The sequence below is a fragment of the Aulostomus chinensis genome, chromosome 7 (assembly GCF_037954235.1).
Source record: "Aulostomus chinensis isolate RoL2024-O1b breed Wild chromosome 7, RoL_Achi_v1.0, whole genome shotgun sequence".
NCBI lineage: Eukaryota > Metazoa > Chordata > Actinopteri > Syngnathiformes > Aulostomidae > Aulostomus > Aulostomus chinensis.
Genome location: NC_141326.1, coordinates 24,592,407 through 24,612,056, shown reverse-complemented (window position 1 = coordinate 24,612,056; position 19,650 = coordinate 24,592,407). Strand labels below are relative to the sequence as shown.

At 42.9% G+C, this 19,650-nt stretch overlaps 1 protein-coding gene across 6 annotated transcripts in view; it reads right to left on the bottom strand.

Moving 5' to 3' along the window:
- The window catches only part of LOC147259229 (DENN domain-containing protein 2A), a 39,240-nt gene extending 19,610 nt beyond the window's left edge, over positions 1–19,630 (bottom strand). Inside the window, exons 1-4 of one of the 6 annotated variants that reach the window (XM_086209492.1) lie at positions 19,607–19,630; positions 18,359–18,500; positions 16,291–16,365; positions 16,117–16,177 (exon numbers count right to left, since the gene is read on the bottom strand). The gene's annotated coding sequence lies outside the window, so the exon portion shown is untranslated. Of the gene's footprint in view, positions 1–16,116; positions 16,234–16,290; positions 16,537–18,358; positions 18,501–18,774; positions 18,797–19,481 lie in introns of those variants that run through there. The other 5 variants (XM_086209491.1, XM_086209493.1, XM_086209494.1 and 2 more) reach the window with 5 other exon arrangements.
- Between the last annotated feature and the right edge of the window lie 20 nt (positions 19,631–19,650).

Below are 19,650 nucleotides of genomic sequence, written 5' to 3'. Positions count from 1 at the left end.
AACAGCAGTACTTGGAAGCCAGAGAAGTCACTCGGTTCAACATTATCACTTACTGTCTTGTACTTTTGCACTTGCCAGAAGACATTTCTGGAGTATTTTCAGGATGCCTCACACATTTCCAATTTGCACTTCACATCCAAACTCATCTCCTCCAAATAACTTCCTGAGTGTTGTGTATTTGTGTGTCTTTTCCCGCACTGCACATTTCCCTCTGTTCTTTATTATGTCAACCAAGTGCCAAGATGAGTGTGAGGGGACATGCTTGGCTAGTTTGAAATTATTACTTGGTCCATTTGTCAGAGTATAATGAAACCAGAGCCTCTTGGAGGGAGGCGAGACTGAGCGTACGTAAGATCAAATTTGAGGCCCTGGTATGCTGCTTTCAGTGGCCTGTTAACACTGATGGAGGGCTGGCATGGAGCAGAAGGGCCTGGCCTTTGTCTGGCACACATATTCACACAGAAATGGAGAGTAGGTCAAGCCAAACTCTTTCTGGCTGGTATCCGTACATTTGCTCTTCGCAGAGACACTACATTCTTTGCCACCGGGTGTGTAGTCATATCACAACACACCTACGTAGACCGACACATCTCGCCAAGCAGTTCATACTCACATATGGAGGTGTGTGTGTGTGTGTGTGTGTGTGTGTGTGTGTGTGTGTGTGTGTGTGTGTTGTGTGTAAGTGTGTGAGAGAGACTTCAGCCAGAGCTTCTGAGTAACTTTAGGCTCTTTGTGGGCTGTTAAACATTTCCTGATTATACTGCATTGCCCAAGTGCCACACCATCTTTCTCTCTATACTTCTCCTTTTCTCCCGCCTCCAACTATGTGAGGAATGGGACCCCCCCAATAAAGCCAAATTCCATAAATTGTGGTCCCAGGTGGTAGTGGGACAAGTCAGTGAAAAAAAAAAGGCCACAAGTTTTGGTAAATTACATTAAAAAAAATTGGACCCAAATAGTTGAACTCTTTCCTGAGTTAACAACATAATTGTCCCTCTGGGTACAGTGTTTTTAAATGAGTCTGGGCTGTGCATTTGTTTCCTCCTCCATTCAAGAGCAAATGGTCAAAAGGGAAAATTTGTGGTCTTGCCTGACAAGAGGAAGAATTAAAAGAACAAATGTAATCTTTTAGCAACTAGCAGCACGCACAGCTTTACTTCAAGTCCCCCCAAAAATATTTCTTTGCTTTTAATAAGTAAAATAATCCACCAGTCCTTAAGATTTCTTACAATAAGCGTACACTATCCCACAATCAAGGCCCTTTATCTCACTGAGATGCTGCTTGATTCTGTTTTAAAAGAAGTAAAATGAGGTTTCTTTGAATACAATTAGATTTCTGAATTGACAGAAAGGAGAGATGAGGGGGAGGAGGGTTTACGTTAGCCACTGGCCTGTAGGCCCAAATTATTTTCAGCTGTAAGCTGGGCAGAGGTCACATGTTTGAGGGGAAACATCAACTGATTCCCCCCACCCCCCACCCCTTTCTTTTCTCCTTACTAAAAGAAATGAAGAACAGAAACCCTGCATGAAAAAGGAGGGTCGGATGGGGGACTGTAAAGAATGCAAGGAGCCTCCTAGTTTTACATTTTCATTTGTGTCTGAGCTGGAAGGGTGTTGCGTATCACAGGGAGAGAGGAAAGATGGGAGATACGAGCTGACGTGAAGGGGGCTGAGGGAGACAGGGGTTGTCAAAACTAAAGAGGAAAGTGGATATTGTAAAGAATAATACAAGTATACCGTTGCACTGTGAAAACATGGCTGGCTTTTATGCTGTCCTGCTTTATTGTTTTGAGCGCTAAGTCTAAATCGAAAAGTACCTTAAAAGGTAATCTGGTATAAACTTCATGACAAATATCATCAGGCTTAAGCAAACTTGAAGGTGCTTCGCCTGAACTTGACCGGCTGGGGCTCCGCATCTGATAAAAGCAGTAAATTTGACAGCATTGCCAGCTTTACAGCATTGGGTTACTGAGGAAACTCTTTATAGGAGCGGTTAAGTCTTTGTGTCCTACAGCTATTGGCAACTATTGTTAACCCTGACCCTCGGAGAAAGATGGCCACCATAACAATGCAAAGGCTCAGGGAAGCCATCTGCTGAGGCCAATAAAAACAGCACAGGAAACTGCAACCCAAAAGACCTCTACATGGAGCTCAGCTCACCCTTCAAGGTGTGACTGACCACCGCAGAGGAAGAGGAAGCAGGATTGATGACCAGCAGCTGGATGGACAAGATGGTGGTTTGAAAGTGTGTGACAGTGGAAATTACACACTGGCTGCCAAATTTTATTAGAAAACCATTAAACCACATCAGAAACGTGGACAGAGCCTCTAACAGCCAGCATACATTTAATTACTGAGTAAATCCTTTTTTTGTTGTTGTTTGGTGCATGTTTATTCTTTTTTTTTAATTATTTTTAAAGGTTAAAAACCACAAGCTTTTCAAGCAAATAGCCCTAAATCTCTCCATTTATAACCACAGTTAAAATTTGCAGAGCAAGTTTATGGTTGCGATCGCTAGTTTCAAGTCGTCTCCAATACATCACGGTGCACTTTTGAGATACTATGAGCTTATTTAGAGTAAACTAGATAATAAAGGAGGGTGCACTGTTGAGCACTGCTACCCTGTCTCAACTGAGACAACCTGTTCTTTGTTTTTTTTTTTTTTTTTTTTTGTCTGCCTTGTCCAAAAAAAATATGTTAGTTTCTGGATCAAGAAAACAACAAGAACAAAAAAATAAAATAAGAAAAAACATTACAAAATCAAACGGATTGCTCCTCAAACTAATTGCTTTACCATTCCACCAAATCTCATCAAAATTTGCCAAAGATCAGTCAAAGCAACGGCGTTAATCTCATCAACTCCTTTGCGGGACCAAATAAAATGCTAAATTTGAGAATCATCTCCGTTCTAAGTTTTGACGCATCTACCTCCAGCACCGATGGAGGGGAAATTCATTTCCCCAGTAAAACCGTAACCTCTAATCCTCTAACCAACAGCAACGGTGCTCAGAGAGCAGCATTTACTGGCTGGAGATAGAAGCAGCAGCAGCAGCAGTCAGGGTCAGACACAGAGCATCAGAGCCAAGCATCAGTTGCATAACAAACCCTGCAGGAGATTTCTATCAGCGGATGGACACTGGCTATCTGGCTACAAGAGACTACAATAAACACTCTCACATATCCCCCCGAGGGGTGTTGTTTTGTGGACTAATGGCTGTAGCGGGGTGTCATGTTTTTGCAAGTTCTCCGCGAAGTTTCAGTTGTTGAATATTAGTTGGTGTTTATGAGCCACGGAGTTATTTAAGGTTGTGCTGAGTTGGCATCAGCTGTTTCACCATCACTGGCTCATTCGCAGGTCCGCCGTGGTGAGAATTATCCTGAAGGAGAAGAAATAAGGATCTGACACGTTCAATCAGCTGATTCCCTCATAAACTAAGTATCCAATCACATATCAGGAGAAAAAGATATTGCATAGAGGATGAGTGATGGACAGGTAAAAGTTTTAACTTTCTAGATGTAATTTCAACTCAATTTTTGGCTTTTTGGAATTATTGACATGCAAAATTTCAACAAAAGCATACTCAGAATACTGAGATTCTCCAAGATTCTTTTAAAAAATACAGCATTTAAGGGTCTCTGAGGGTGTCATATTGTCGCAGGTTGTAAAGTTGTGATTTTGCGTGACATAAACAGATGTGATTAGTTGTGATCCCTGGCAGTAATATTCTTCTGTCCTCCAATCATCATCCAGGACGAATTCTGGATTCACTCTGGACCAAAGTCTTTGATCTATGGTTGAGTTAAAATCTGGTCCCAAATCAACTGTTGATTTTGAGATTTTTCTCTCTCGCTATTCACAATGCAACCCAAGTGTAGACAGCAACCGCTCAGTTTAGCGCTTGTGTAGTCGAGATATAATCTGTAGGTGTTAACGCTTGGTGATAATCACAACAATTTTTTGTTGAGTTACTTTTATCAGAGTGCAGGTGCTGTTATTGTTTCCCAGTGAGCTTCGTCAGGCTTCTGGGTTCTTGTCAGCGAGCTGTTGGCCTGCTGCAGCTCTGGTGCTCTGGAGGCCCGTCTGCCTCGGCCCAACAGCTGCTTCTCATAAAGATTTCATCCTCAACTCCATCTCGCTGTCTCTCCATCCCTCCGTCCAGACCTGCAGGAACAGCTAACACCATGACATCATCATCCTGTGCTTGTTCTTCCCCAAATTGCGCTGTTTTTCTCTCTGTCATTTCCAAATACCTAAAAAGGGCAAAGTCGCTCACGGCCCACACTGCATTGAACGGCTATAGGAATTAGACCAAACATAAAGAGAAAACAAAATGAGGGCTGCATCTAAACCCCTTGACGTCTTCATGATTGAGGCAGAAAGAGAACCCGATAGCTCAAACTGTGATTCATATTCTGCAAAGGGAATAAAGATTATTTATTTTCTTTACTTTCTTTCTGCGCTCATACTGAGCTTAGGATGAAGTGCCAAACAAGATGTGGCTCACTTTAGCATGTGCCAAAGCCTTGTCTGCAATCAATTTAACACACCAGTGAGCGTTTGGCAAACTTCCTCTCTGGAATGGCAAACTTTTCTTCTTTCTTTCTTACTTTCTTTCTGTTCTGAAGATCTGATTATTCAAGTAAAGCCAATTTGTTTCCAGCACTGTGGGGCTGCCAGATCTGACATGCAGCATTTGTCTGAAGCGATATGGGGATTTCACAAATGAATGCCGCCTTGACCTGGTAGGCTTTGCTTGGTTCCTGAAGAAGGAGGGAGAAAAAGGAAGGGCTGAAGGTAGAAGGGATGTATGGGGGGGAGGTCTGGCCAAATAAACAATGGAATTTTATCTGGGCTCAGCAGTCTCCCTCTCTCTTTTACTCGTTCTGTTTCTGTCTCTGTCCTGTTCAGGGCCCCTGCTGCTTTCCCAAGCCGATTTCATAGCACGGCTTTGGACATGAGCCAAACAGGCCAACTCTGTGCTTGTCAGTGTGTGTGTGTGTGTGTGTGTGTGTGTGTGTGTGTGTGTGTGTGTGTGTGTGTGCTCGTGCAATTGACAACCAATGTTACAAGCCTGGAAGCTGCACATTCATTGAATTTATCCATTTTCCTGCATGCTATGTTTAAATCTAACCTTCATCTCTTATCTCTCATTCTCTTCCTATCACATACAGAACTTCTCAATCAGCAGGCTTTCCCTTTCCGTTCCATATCCAGCACACACTCAAACCGCAAGAATCTGTGTGTTTAATGTAGTCAAGATCCATATCAACTGGCCTTTAAAGTATATTCATGTTCAAGTACAAGCTCCTCCCCCCTCTGCAGCTCAGTGTCCTGTCAAAAGCCATTAATAGTCCCCCTGCCCTGCTGTAAACTGTTCTCCGCATCCCTCCATCGTCTCCTTCCATTGTTAGGAGAGGATGGATGTCAGACAGCTTTGGAACTGGGTTAGCCACAGAACCAGACAGGAAACGATGGAGGATACCACAAACAATCAATTTCGTCCTGCGTGTTTTTTTACATTTATCAATCCTCTCAAAATAGAACACAAGTATCCATTGTTGAATTTCTTAGCTCACACATATAGCATTTCTTGTTATTGTGGATATTGACTGTGTCTACAGCTTATTCCACTGGGAGATAGAAGAATGGACCAAAATATTACCTCAGACAATGCATAAACAAACCCTAAATCATAAATGGAGCCACAGAGAAAGTCACTATGGTTGTAATTATAGTGCAATGGTACAACAGAGGGAACAAGTGCTTCTAAAGACTTCTTATGCTCTCTGCATAAAATGAATAGTTATTTTCTTGTTTGTGTTTATGTGCACATAAAGATAGGAAGTGTGCTGGAAGTGGAAGTAAAGATCTGTGTCTCCTGAGATGAACTCAGCTTGCTTGCAAATTCATTTGTTCCAACAAGTTGATGAATAGGAGCGCTCGGACTGAGGTTAAAATGGCACAAAAACGGAAGGAAAACTCCAGACGAACTCAGCAAAATCTTCCTAAAAGTACTTCTCAACTGCTCCACCTGTCAGAGTTTACAAATGACCATCCCGTAACAGTTAAACCACAGGCTTTTAATGGGTAGCTCTCCCTTCCCTTTGGAGTTTGAGGTTTCCATCCCACATTCCACTGACTGCAAATGGTGCGGCTTGCAGGCTAATGATGCACTTCAACCAGATAAGCTTTTCTAGACATTTGGAGGAGGAGCTTCTGACATGGAAAGATTGACGATTAAGATTGTGAAACTTTCAAAATACAGGTTGTTTTTTTTTTAATTGTCTTAATGGAAAATTGGATTCTACTTTAATCTTTTGCTAAAATATATTATCAAGCCCAATGAAGAGAAAAAAAAACTTATCTAACAACATAAAAACACAAAAGTCACAATAAGGAGAGAAAAACAATTGGATAAGGAGGAGGAGGAGGAGGTGTATGAATTTATCAGGCAGAGCAAATCTCTCGCTATCCCCCCATCTGGGGGATGGTGTCATGTTTCGTCTCTTTGCAGAGGTGGAGCATATGTCCTTCACCTCCCTCCCACAGACATGTCAACCCTCCTCCCCACCATCAAAAAGGTCCCAACAGCACGACTCCTAAACTCATCCTCAGTCTGCTCCCAATTACCCTACTGGCTCCACGGACTGGGATCCCAGGCCAAGCAGCTCTCACTTTGACCTACTTCACCCCATCCAGCATCCCGTCTGAGTCAAATTAAACAAATCCACGTTTAAAAAGTGTGCAGCTGAATCACCCCGTCACCTTCAGCGCTGCTCAGATTCCTCTGAGTTTTCTAAACAAAACCCTTGATTCAGTTCTGTCATGGAGTGATACGATACAATACTGGGAGTCTTTACGAAATCCAGAAACTGCACAATAATCTCTGAAGAAGAGTGATGTTGGTGTGGCGTTGCGGAGATTTGCGGCTTTGTTTTCAACTGCTGTTTGGCACGTTTGGAGGTTTTATGAAAGTTTTGTGGTGCAACGTGAACTCTGTCACACAAACAACCAAATCAGAAAGGAGAAGGAAAAGAGAACTCTGGGCAAATGAGTGGCAGGAGGCTGAATTCAATGGAGAACAAGAACGGAGCTGGGCAATAAACCTGTAGCACCAGGCGGGCAACTGTCGCTGGGGGAGGAGGAGCAGCGGTGGTCGAAAGGGAACCGAGGACCAAAGATTGATTAATGGTTGTGTCGCGGGCCTGAGCACGTTACCTACACTTTAGGTGAGCATTTACTTCTTTGTTGGTGTCAGGCTGCAATTGCACCAACTAAACAATAACCCTTAAAGTTACTTTAACTGAAAATAATTTACAATCAAAAAAGAGCCGAGACCAGTGGAGGAGAGGGTGTTGAAATGAAAAAGACACATAGGAGGAAATGCAGTGTTGAAAGTGGACCAGGCAGTCGTCTCATCTCCAGGAAGATGAATATCAGGTAAGTTCAGGAGGTCATTTACACCTTGGTAACATTAAAATATGTTTTCTGTGATCAAATAAGAAATGGAGAGTGTGACCAGTGTAAACGAGCCCAGGACGCATTCATGACGCGATTATCCCAGATTCTGCGTGACCGTCCTTCTACATTAATAGTCGTGCTAATGTGACTGCAACAAAACAAGCAAACATGACCAGACTGCATAATTCTCTTTTGAATTTTTTAAAACTCATTTCAAATTGTAACCCTTCAGAGCAAACATTCGCTGAGGATCTACCTGGTTGAAAACATCCGTGAGCAGCGAGACACATCAACCACGTTCATCACGAATCTCCAAATGCGTCCTGCTGACCTTTTGTGTCGAATTTCCCTACTTCTACTGTCACGTCCGCTTAATCGTGCACCAACAATCCACCAATACCAAATATCAAAACCAGATTCCTAGAATTACAAAACAAACAATATCGTGCCTACAAACTTTTGTTAACAGCATGAAACCTGCAATATTCCATCATTATTTCCTGCTGATGCGTCGCCCGACAGCTGTATAAATTTTCTTTACTTTCTTCAGGGCCACCCACAAAGACAAATATCCTTGATTTTCAATCGAGTGAGGGTTTTCTGAGTCTTAATCGTTTGCTATTCCTTTTTTTCCAAAAATGTTCAGCTTTCCTTCCCAAAGATAAATAAGAGCGCACCGCGGGCTCATTAGGCAGTAAGAAACAAGACCTTTGTGTAGGTGCACCTGCGGTTGGAGCACTGCGGTTGTAGCAGGCATAAATCATCCCTGACAGAGTAAGTAAGGCCATTGACAGGAAAGCTCGCCAAACAAAAGAAGCAGTGGAGCACTTCCTGGCAAAAGGCCTTGGTGTTTGGCACACAGTGATTAATTTCAATCTGCGAGCTCATTTATAAACACCCACAGGTAATATCAGGTGATAGACAGATATCAAGCCCTTCTGTTATCCAGCTGCACGTCTTACACCTCACCCAACAGCTGCTGTTAACACCACCTGAAGGCACCGATGTTGCATGTGTCATTTACAGGAAAAGAAGACGACCTGTAGCGATGCGAAGGTCCAGATATCTTATATTACATTCTGCTGATACACAATGTGAGATTTTGGATCCTAATGTTAAAACCTTTCCTCTTGACAACAGCGCTCAGCAGTGGACCTACAGATCTTTTCAACAACCTGGCTGCTTTTGCACTCTAACATTATTCTCTGGGCCCCAGATCAAATTTCTCCTCCAAGCCACAGTCTCTGAGCTGAGCAGCAAAGCCAAAATCTTCTCCTCTCCTTCTCCTTCCTGTTTTTCCTCTGCTTCGCTTTTTTGAGGGTTCCACATGAGAATTCCCACCAGAGCTCCCCCGTCCCATCCCTGCTCTCCTGCGTGCCTGTGCTGAAACAGATTTTTATAATTCCCCCTACCATCCCGAGGGAGCCCAACGAGGCGAGAGCTTGGGAAAGTGCACTTCCGGAGTGTAAACTCCAGAGTCAAAGCTGATGTTTTTGACCGCCACACACCCTGTGACCTACAACTGTGAGCCTGGACCGAGACCGCCAGTGGACAAAAAACTGGTGTTTAGAATACATTGACTACGAGTCCTGGTCTGTCTGGGTATGAAATGTTCTGTTTTGCGAAATTCACCACCAAAAAATGCCCCGTTTTTCACTATAATTACAATAATTACATCTGTTTCAGGACATATACAGGACATATATTATATTCTGTCCCACTAATTATTACCAATAGAAAATATAAACAATGCACCACATGTCTGAATCCCACACTGGTTTGTTTTTCTATATGTCAATCAACCAGTTTGTCTTTATCAAGGTTGTTGCTAGCGTCATGCTAACATCATGACGCGGGTGGCACTTTCTGACAGATCCTGTCAGTAAGCTAAATGTTTTTTTAACGGGTCCTGAAGACTGACTCTTTTCTAAATGGTGCCTTCATGGCCTCATGGTGTTGAAAGCTGCACTTGGTGAGTGTGCCAGGCACTGAGCCCCCATCCTGATGAAAACACTAGGAAGCTCATAAATGTGAACGAAGATTCAGTGCACTCGAGGGTCCTGGTCTGGAATTTAAAAATATGGTCGCTGCAGCTACTGGAGCAAGTAAAACAAAGCAGAGGAGCATTCAATGGCGCTCGACACATCATCTTGTCATTTTTGGCCCATTGAATGAATGTTTTACGCTTTGGTTTCAGACCTGTGGAACATATGCTACGAACACATTTATACTTTTGTGCTCGTGCAGCTGTGTTTTACTTTAATTACACCACTGAAACACTAGTTGGCAGTGGTGCTCCAATGCCACAGTGTTGAGAAATGTGATCTTCAGAAGCGGACAAATCCCGTCTGCTCCCAGAAACATTTTAGTGACATAAACATCAGGTTCTGTCCCTTTGCACAAGTATAAATCAGCATTTAAAAATAAACCTTCATAGCGTGTTACTAACCTAAAACTTGATGATATGAGACCAGAAAATTCACGCTCATCTGACTTAAAACCATCATCACTGCAACTAAGAATCAACAACAACAAATAATCGACCAGCATATCAAATAAATAGCCGAACAAGGAATGCTACGAATACTGAGAAGATTGATGGGAACAAAATCAAGCCCAGACTACACATTTCTACAGAGGGGCACTTGGAAGTAATATGAAAACCAGAATACACATGCCAGTATGAAGATGAGATGATTGTAGCCATCGCTGGAGACAGACAGAGAAAACTACTACTGTCACACCTCTTCAAGGTAGTATTTAGACACGATTAGGTTTGATCAAAGTTGTATCTGTTGTACGTCTGGAACATCTACTCATTAAGTCGTTATCCTTGGATTAACCTCCAGACATCGTTTTAATGTTTATTATAGAGTAGATCAGCAGGTAAACAACATTCCTGTCAAGAGAAGAGAAGAGAAGAGAAGAGAAGAGAAGAGAAGAGAAGAGAAGAGAAAAGGAGAGAAGAGGAGAGACTGGAACTACTTAAATGATTTGAAGCTCATTGCTTGTATGGTTTTTCCATCTTAAATATTGCACACACACGCTGCGCGTAACCAGACTAACAAAGCATGCGGTAACCTTTCCACATTTTGCTTGGAATGCTCCTCATAACATGGCAACCCGAGAATAAATCAAAGACTTGTACAGCCACATTAGAGTTACACTCTGAACCCAGATGGACGCATTCCTTTCCTGATGGCAGCCTTCTCTTCATCTGAGCTGGAGTTGTGACACAACTGGTAAATGCATGTTCACATGCGAGTGTATCTGTTGATGGTGAGCTATGAGTGTTTGTCTCCATGTGCGTGATTTTGAGCAAATTCTGTTTGGTTTTCTACTGTATTGTATACTATATCAATATACAGTTCATGTGTGTATACAAGTCTGTGTGTGCCTGTATTCCTGCATGTGTTTCTGTGTTATGGAGCGTGTGTGTGTGTATTTTAACCACTGCCACCGGCTGCCAGTGGGCAGAAGCTGCAAGCCGCACCATGCTGGCAACACCGGGCAAAACCAAAACTGGTGTTTTTGAGGGTTTCCATCATCATCAGTGTGCCGTGATGCGTTCCCAGCCCACATCTGACACCCAGCCATTCTTCTGTGAGTAACTGAGAACCCTGCTATACATGTAGTGTAAACAACACAGCAGGACAAAGATTTATTCTACCATGTGCGATTCATCATCCCTCATACACTTCATCCTGACATACTGAGCCCAAAAACTATTCAGGTACAGCGTTCGATGTTGAAAACTCTCGTTTTAGTCCTCCATGACATCTTGCATGTGTGAGCCTGATAATACATGATTCATTTTTGTATTTCTGCACACTGCACTGTCAACTCTGCTACTCTGATAACCTCTTTATACACAAGTGGATCAGAAAAGATCAGCCACCTCTCAACTTCATGGAGTTAATCTTAATTCCTAGTTGACTGGTGACTGAATGAGAAACAGACGAGATGAAAATAGGTTCAAAATGGAGCAAGTTTGCAAACTTGTGCAAAAATACCGCCCAAGTAAGCATGTTTTCAACAAATGACACATCCCTCAGCTGCTACACTGATGCACATGGCCAGTTAGGGCATCTTCGTTTCAAATACTTGAAAGAATCTGATGTGCACTCGCCTGCTTGTTGTGTGTGTGGTTTTTTTTCTTCAGTTAAACGGTGCAACACTGATTCCTAACTGGACTCAATGCACAGATTCCTCACCAGTGTAAAGCAACAGCAACCATTTCCTCCAAGTCAGTCCCATATTTCTTTTTGATACATCTGAGTCTCCAGGCTGAAGGAGACTGCCAGATAGAGTAACAGTTCACAAGTGTCAGGCTCTGAGAGGAATGTGTGTTTAAACATAAATGAGTGTTTTGAAGTTAAGGGTGTATCTAATGAAAAAATCCTGGTTTTCTGCCATGTCAAAGCCTCTGGTATCCAGTGTGATGGTATGCATTATCCATGCATGCATGTATAAGTGTGTGTGTGTGTGTATGTGTGTATGCAACTGTGTGTTGGTTTGACTCTGACAAGGACATAGTGTGTAAGATGGTCTGCTTTATCCATGCATGTGTGCATGTGTGTGTGTGTGTGTGTGTGTGTGTGGGGGGGGGGGGCGGTTAGGGTGTTTTTGATCATGAGTAAACCCGTAGTCAACCACCGACAACAAGACAGACAATAGCCCAGCGCCCATATCTTCTACACATGAGGATTTCTTTCACTGTCACCACAGGACACATTCTTTCTGAGTGTCACCATGGTAACAACAGCAGTTTTGGGACAGCAGGAGATAGGCATGGTGGGGATGCAGGCCGCCCTCTTGAGCGCCTGTCAAAAGCTAGTTCCTGTAAGGGGAGGGGTGGGGGGGGCTGTAAACAATAGAAAAGACAGATGTCACTGGACACTAGTAAACACACACACACACACACACACACACACACACACACACACACACACTTGTTTGTATCTTAACTGAATAGAACTACTCAATATACAGCATTTTCCAATGGAAAGACAAGGAATGTCTGACATCTTATTTGAGGCATTTCTAGGATTATGCATGAAAAATCGCACCCAACTCTCATAAGATAATGCTTTCCACCAGTCGATTGAAAACACACCCTGACCAGGGACGGCTGATGAAATGTAGCTTTCTAGCTAAATCTGGGACAATCAGTGACTGTCCATCGTCTCTGTAAAGCCAGTAATTGAAGCAGTGGTTCACACATGAGCGGAGGAAAATGTTATTATTTTGAAAAAAAATCACAAATTCACAACACCGGGAATTTTGTACAAATAGACAACACACTCCTGTCCGTGTATTAAAAAGCGTATGTAAAATGTGGCAAGCTAATAGTTAACTTTCCCTCAATCAACCTAAACACAGTTTTCCTGAACGACTCTTGACTCCAGTGACTCATCATCAAATCCAGCTCTCAACAAGCCTGCGTGAATAAAAACAAGCTGATTCACTTTTGAGAGAGACTATGTCACCCTGCGAGACATCTGGATTTTGAGTTTCAGGATCTTTTTTTCCTCCTTGTAAAGTGTGCAAACTAATGAAGCCGAGTAGATTTAAGACCTTGCGCGTTGCGTGTGCTGATGATAGGTTAGCGTGTGATCGTTTCAGTGTATGGACGAAATCACCGAGATTGAGAAGATGGAAGGTTTTGTGTTAGACAACGTAGTATTTTGATGTAAAGAAAGTGTGAAACAGAGACATGTGGCCGTGAGAATGACTGTGTGTGCAAGCAAAATTAATCACCAAGGGAGAAAAAAACTACAAGGTCGTAATTCCCCGCTTTTTCCACCACCGCGCACATTTCTTACACAGCAGTCATACAGACAGTTAGCCCCTCTCCTCCTGACTCATGTACACAACTGACCCATCTGACAGACCACTGTGTGTGATCGTAGCACACACACACACACACACACACACACACACACACACACACACACACACACACACACACACACACACACACACAGGCTCCACACCAGAGACCCATTAAAAGATGGTAGCCCATTTATTTCAATCTTGCTGACTGGCAGACAGAGAGTCCTTGTCTCCTTATCTCCAGCTCCATAAACCTTCTCTACAGCGCCACAGAGTTAGCCACTCTCAATTCAATCAAGTCTCTACCTAACCCAGTTAAATAAATACAACTCCTTATCAGACAGGGGCAGGAGAATGTTGATTTGTGCTGTAAACCTGCTGAAGATGCTCATGTTGTCCTCAAACTGAAGAACACCTGAGCTGCTTTTATTAAATCAAGGGTGTTCCTTTGGGTAATTACCACAGGTTGGAAAGAAAAGGGCTACCGAAAAGGATCATGTTGGCTCATTGATAACCATCTCTTAAGGGGTCAGTGATTATGGGACATAGCAGACATTCCTGTTGCTCTCTGGTCTGGCGTGCAACAGAGCATTTGTTATGTTTCATGAAGATATATTCTTGATTCACCACACACACTTATACCTACAACACTAAAACGGTTAAAACTGGTGCATGAGATACAATTCAATCATGTGTTTTGACTAATTTTTCCCCAAGTAAGTGTAGTAGAACATGGCCTCACTAAATTATTTTTTCACTACGGCCTCCCTTGGAGTATTGTACCAACCGACTAGCTCCAACAGGAGCCTGCATTAGCCAACATCCATTTGACATGTAGCTCAGCGTCATGGCTAGTTCCTAATCTGCTGGTCAACTGACTTACAGTATGCAAATAGATGATTGACCGCAGGTCAGATAAATTACAATGTTCTGTCATTGTCTCAGCATTCTTTGGGTTCTTGCTAACGCTAAATTTATGCTAAGTTATACTTCATTCCCCATCAGAGTGATTATGTTGGAGTGAGATTTGGACTATTTCCTTGTTTTTTGACAAACTACATGGTTGACATGCATTCTCGTGTTCTTTGACCCTTGAATAAAATTTGCTGAAGGTGGCCCAACACCTGATTTCACTTTGTACCAGAACAACTGGGTATGTAAGATGAGCCCAGGAGAAAAATCCCAGAATTTTCAGCAGCTAGGATGCAGAATGCAGTAAATTTTTCCACTGAGGCGATGAGGCAAAGAAGAGGGATACTTGATCAAAGGCTTCGCCAGGTTTCTAGGCAGCAAAGATGGCTACATTAAAAGCTAAGCTACCTTTAGCATTTGATAAACTACGGTTACATTCGACCGTGTGTTACTTCTTCTTCTTCCTACATCATAGCATTCTTCTAAAGTCATGATTCTGCCGTCATTATTGCGGCGATACTGTGGAAATTATGTTAATGTATCCAGTGTATTCAAGGGTGTGTGTGAAAACTCTGACCTCTCATGGCATTTCAGAGCAACTGTTGTCATCGCGTTTGGTAACAGTGAGCTGAGTCACAGCACAGTACATATTTCTGCCCATTACTCAGGGAGGTGATTCAGATCGGAGGTTCTAGTTCTGGATGAACGTTAGAAACTGATGTTTACCTGCTGTGTCTGTCAAACTAAAGGAAGAAGAATTTCAGCCTCTTAACATTTGGTAGCAATTCACCAATTGAAGTTTCGCAATGATTCATAAACATTGAAAAAAAAAAAACCACCCATTTACAGATGTTTTATGAGGTGGGAAACACGTTCAAGATGTCGATTCGGCCTAAAGGTTGTGTTCTGCAGAGAAATGTAAAATCTAAACAAAAGTGCGTTTGTTTACAATGAAAACTCCACACGGTACCTTTAACTCCACTTTTTTGTCAACTAAGAAATCAGAGACTCTTCCTGTGGGTTGTTCAACAGGTGTGAATTACTGCTATGGCTCTTTCTACAACTTCCTCTGATTATCAGGTGAATATAGGCATCACTAAGACTGTATCTTTTTTCAATCATTTATCCTCTCGTTAAAAACTGGTTCTATGAGTTCTTCCGTTTTCTTTTCTTCAGCCGGAATTTGAAAAAACATCACTTATTGTGCATCAAACCAGCGAGCAGAGGAAAAAGAATTGAAAGGAAAAAGGTCATGAACTGCTGCACTCCCTCAATCAGGCTTCGGTTTTGTTTTTTTCATGAACACAATCGACAATTCCGATCAGTTTTCTGCCTTGACTTGCAGGAGGTCCCACGTTTGACTCCAATGGCTTTGTCAGAACACCTGGTCATAAATCTGAAAGCCAACTGTCATTCCCGATCTTTGCAGTTTTTAAAGCCACCTGAAGCTAAACTGCTCTGTCTTCCCTGAGGAGGTTTCCACCCCTGCCTGCCTCCTCACAACAATACAGCCACTGGGACTCTGCTGCATGAAGAGGTGCCTTTGTTCACTGCAATCTCATTTATCCTCTCCTCTTTTCTTTGTCTACCCCACTAAATCAGGCTGTTTTAGCATTGACTTTTACAGTGGTTTAGGATGTGTGTGCATTCACATGAACACAGATACTTCAGAGGATGGTCTCATGTGAGCAGTTTGAAACTCTCTACTTGAGCAACAAGCACAAGAATGGAATACAGCTCATCTAAGCATGTGCTATCGATGCTGCTCTGAATGAACATAGCTGCTGATCGTGTACATGGGCACACACGCCGGCTGACCCATTCAGCACAGTGTCAATCTCTCCATCAGTGTTTCAAAAGAAAATCAACTCAATGATCATGTGTGAAAGACTTGGTTCAAACATTACCTCTCTGAGCTGAAGGAGCCCTGATGAAATGCTCTTGGAGTACTCTCTCATTTTGCGTAATCTGACCCGGCAGAGGACAGCATCCACTTGCATGGTTCCTTTCTTGTGAGAGTAGTTTGCTCCCCCACCACCACCATCACCACCACCACCACCACCACCACCACCACCACTCACTCTTTCACTCCCTCGTCTTCAGTGTGTGCACCTCTACCCCAGCCTGGGACGTCTCTCACCATACATAGCTGCTGCCTGTGCCTCCCACACACACACAAACACACACACACACACACAGAAAAAGTTAGAAAAAGGCACTAAGTCAGGGAAATCCCTCCTCTGAGTCCAGCTTTCTCTCTCCCCTCTCAGCTCTGACTCCTATTTCTCAATGATGCTGCCTCCACTCTCTCTCTTTCTTTCTTTCTCTCTCTACCCTTCTCAAACTTTTCCCACCCCTCTCTCTCTCTCTCTCTCTCTCTCTCTCTCTCTCCTCCCTCTCCATTTTCCATCATCACCCCCACTCTAAAACTCCTCCCACCCCAACCAAAACCCCCCACTGCTAAACTAATCTGCAGCTGGCAGGCGATTGGAGCTCTAGTTGCCAGGGAGATCAAGTGTCCTGCTTCAAAAAAAAAAAAAAAAAAAAAAAAAGAGGCAAGAATAAGAAAGCAGGAATGGAGAGCAGGAAGGGGCAAATCTGACTACAAGTGAATACATAAATAAAAGTTTCCTCCGGGAGCTCATTAACGAAGCCCAAGGGCTGCCCTTCCTATCTTACTGAAGGGTAAACATGTTCATCTGTTTTATCACTAGGAGACTGTGTTTACTGCTTCACATGTGCAAGTCAACAACAACAACAACACTTACATGTAAGCATGTAACGTGTGGTGTGTGTTGAATGTCGAGTGCGGAGGGAAGCAAAACGCTCCGGCAGTATTTGGAGTTGTTAACCTCCACAAACTGCGGAATCTGGAGCTGCAGAATGACTTGTGGAAGTGAGAGTCCAGGAAACAGGACTGGACATGCATGCAGATGACCACTGTGATTAATAATTAACCCATTCAACCCTGCAGACCCTCTCTGGCAAGCCCATTATTACAAACATGTGTTCCACTGTACAACGCACACAAGGTCGGCAGTTGCACTGTTAAAATATGCTCCAGTCATCAAGAGTGATGCACACAAAGCTGCAACTTTGGAATATTTCCCCTAATAAGAAACAGATTTTGTATGTAGGTTGGAAAATGAACCAGGGGGTTGACTATTGGGGAATATGCATGAATGAGTTCATGTTAGTATGCTGTAAAGTGCACGAGAAAATCTCCATATAAAAGCAAATGTTCATTCACTGTCGTGGGAAGGAAATGTTAACAAACTGCAGCCAAATCTCATCAAATGCCTTCCTCCAAAATGGTCTCTGCTTGCGTTAATGTAACTAATTGAAAATGAAAAGACATTGTAATCTTTGAATTAGAAACATGGAGTTACTTACCTAAGAGGCAGGAAGGATTTGACACAGCACGGTAACTTTGGCCAACAAAATAAAACCTCCTTTGAAGAGTGATGACTAATCATGGGCAACTCGGTGAGAGAGGGTGAGGCCAATTACTTCTGTAACCCTCGGTACTGGATGACTGCTGACGAGGCATGCTAAAATTTCTCACCCGCTACCATTCATTGTGCTAAGCTAACTAGCGGTCAAAGGAGGGAAGTGAATGTTTTTGTCTAAGCCTGTGGAGGAAAGAGAATAAGTGACTGAAAAAAGAAAGAGCTTGTTTTCAATATTACAGACCCCAATATACTACTGCAGTGTTGTACCTGATGCTGAGTACAGTGGGGTTGGATGCCGTGTGTGCGTGTGTGTGTGTGTGTGTGTTTGAGTGTATGCATATATATAATATAAATAAACAGTACACAAGCAGACAGTGTAGACACATGCAGTACACGCATAGTAGCTCACTGGGTTTCACTGTGATTCCATCAACCATTCAGAAGAGTAACTCAATTAGTATCTCTGTATAAAAGCACGGGGGCCTCGGCTGCATTCCTCCAGTCCCATCACCGAGCAGCCTTCATAACAGCATCACCTCAGCGCAGCCACTATCCTGCTGACCCCTGAGCTCAAACGCTGACCTCGTCTTTGAAATGCAAGCGAGATCTAAAAAAGCCTGGCTTGTCCATCAATAGTTGTGGTGGGAACAGGGGTGAGAGGCGGGGGCTTGTAACATCTGTTTGGCGTTTATCCCACCTTATTGTGTTGCTGAGTCCTGGATCAGGCCTACAGCTGGGATTCTGGGAGTGTACGAAGCCCACTGTCCAGAGGACACAAGCTGTGACTGGGAACACGGCGGGGACAGATTCTCAGCTCGAGGGGTTGAGAAGTCAGACCTCTAGTTTAAGCAGAGAAAACAATAATGAAATCAAACTGAGGGTGTGTTTTGTTCCATGCCTCCTCCTTTCCTTTCCCTAATGACCGTGACACAGATTCAACAAGCCACACAAATACTGCTGAGGAATTATAAAGCAGCGCTTAAGTCATTTCATAGGAAAGCGGAACTTTGTTCAGGAAAATGGAGAATCCTCTCAGGAAGTACTGCTACTTCCACTCCTACCCAGACCACATCGAGACACAAAGGCTGCAGCTATTTTATGGCATATATTTACCTGCGTGTCTTTCTCTTGTCAGTCGATGCCGATAATCAGGTCCCTTTATGTGCCTTCTATTGGAATGAATCTAGCTGTCCCTGAATCACTTTGTGCACTTCCAATTTTAAAAAGTGCTTCATAAATTCTTACACATTCTTTGTACTTCATTCATTGGTCTTATCATTTTTATCGTATTTATACTGTGATTGTGTTCTACGATGTCTTCTCTCTCTTTTCACCCTCTAGTTCTTTTATTGTATTGATTTTTTTTGGGTACCACCCCTCCCCCCCCCCCATCTACTCTCTCTTTATCTCCTGGTTAACCTCTCTTTTAAATGTGCTTTAAAGATAATATCATAATAATCATTATGTAAAGACACTCATGGTTTCAAGATGATAAATTCTATGTCTCCAGTGACTGAACGCTAATGAGTGATTCTTGTTCCTGTAGCACCATCATGAGGCTGGTGTGTAGTTTGGAGTGATGGCTCATGACCTTCCATGCAGCGCCATACTGGATTAGTAATCATCAGCTCTTAAAGGGTTAACAATAAATGAGTGTAACTGCAGCCTTTCTGAAACAACAGATTCGTCGTTACAGGCTGATGTGCAAATATTTACAGAAACAGAGTTTCACATTCATGTAAAAAAGTGCACATTTTCCCTTTTAATTTTTTTTGGAAACTTGTAAGCTTACCACCGATGGACACGTTAGTAAAACTTACTTTGCACCGCTCCTCCTATGAAAGGAAACCTCATTCTTTTTTATGTATTAAAAGACAAACGGTTGTGTTTCATTTTCCTTCATTTCCCTTCTCTGTCTTGAAGAGAGCAAACAGCTGAAACGCACCGGTGTGCTGCATACGTCTCCATCTGCAGGCCAACCCAGTGGGA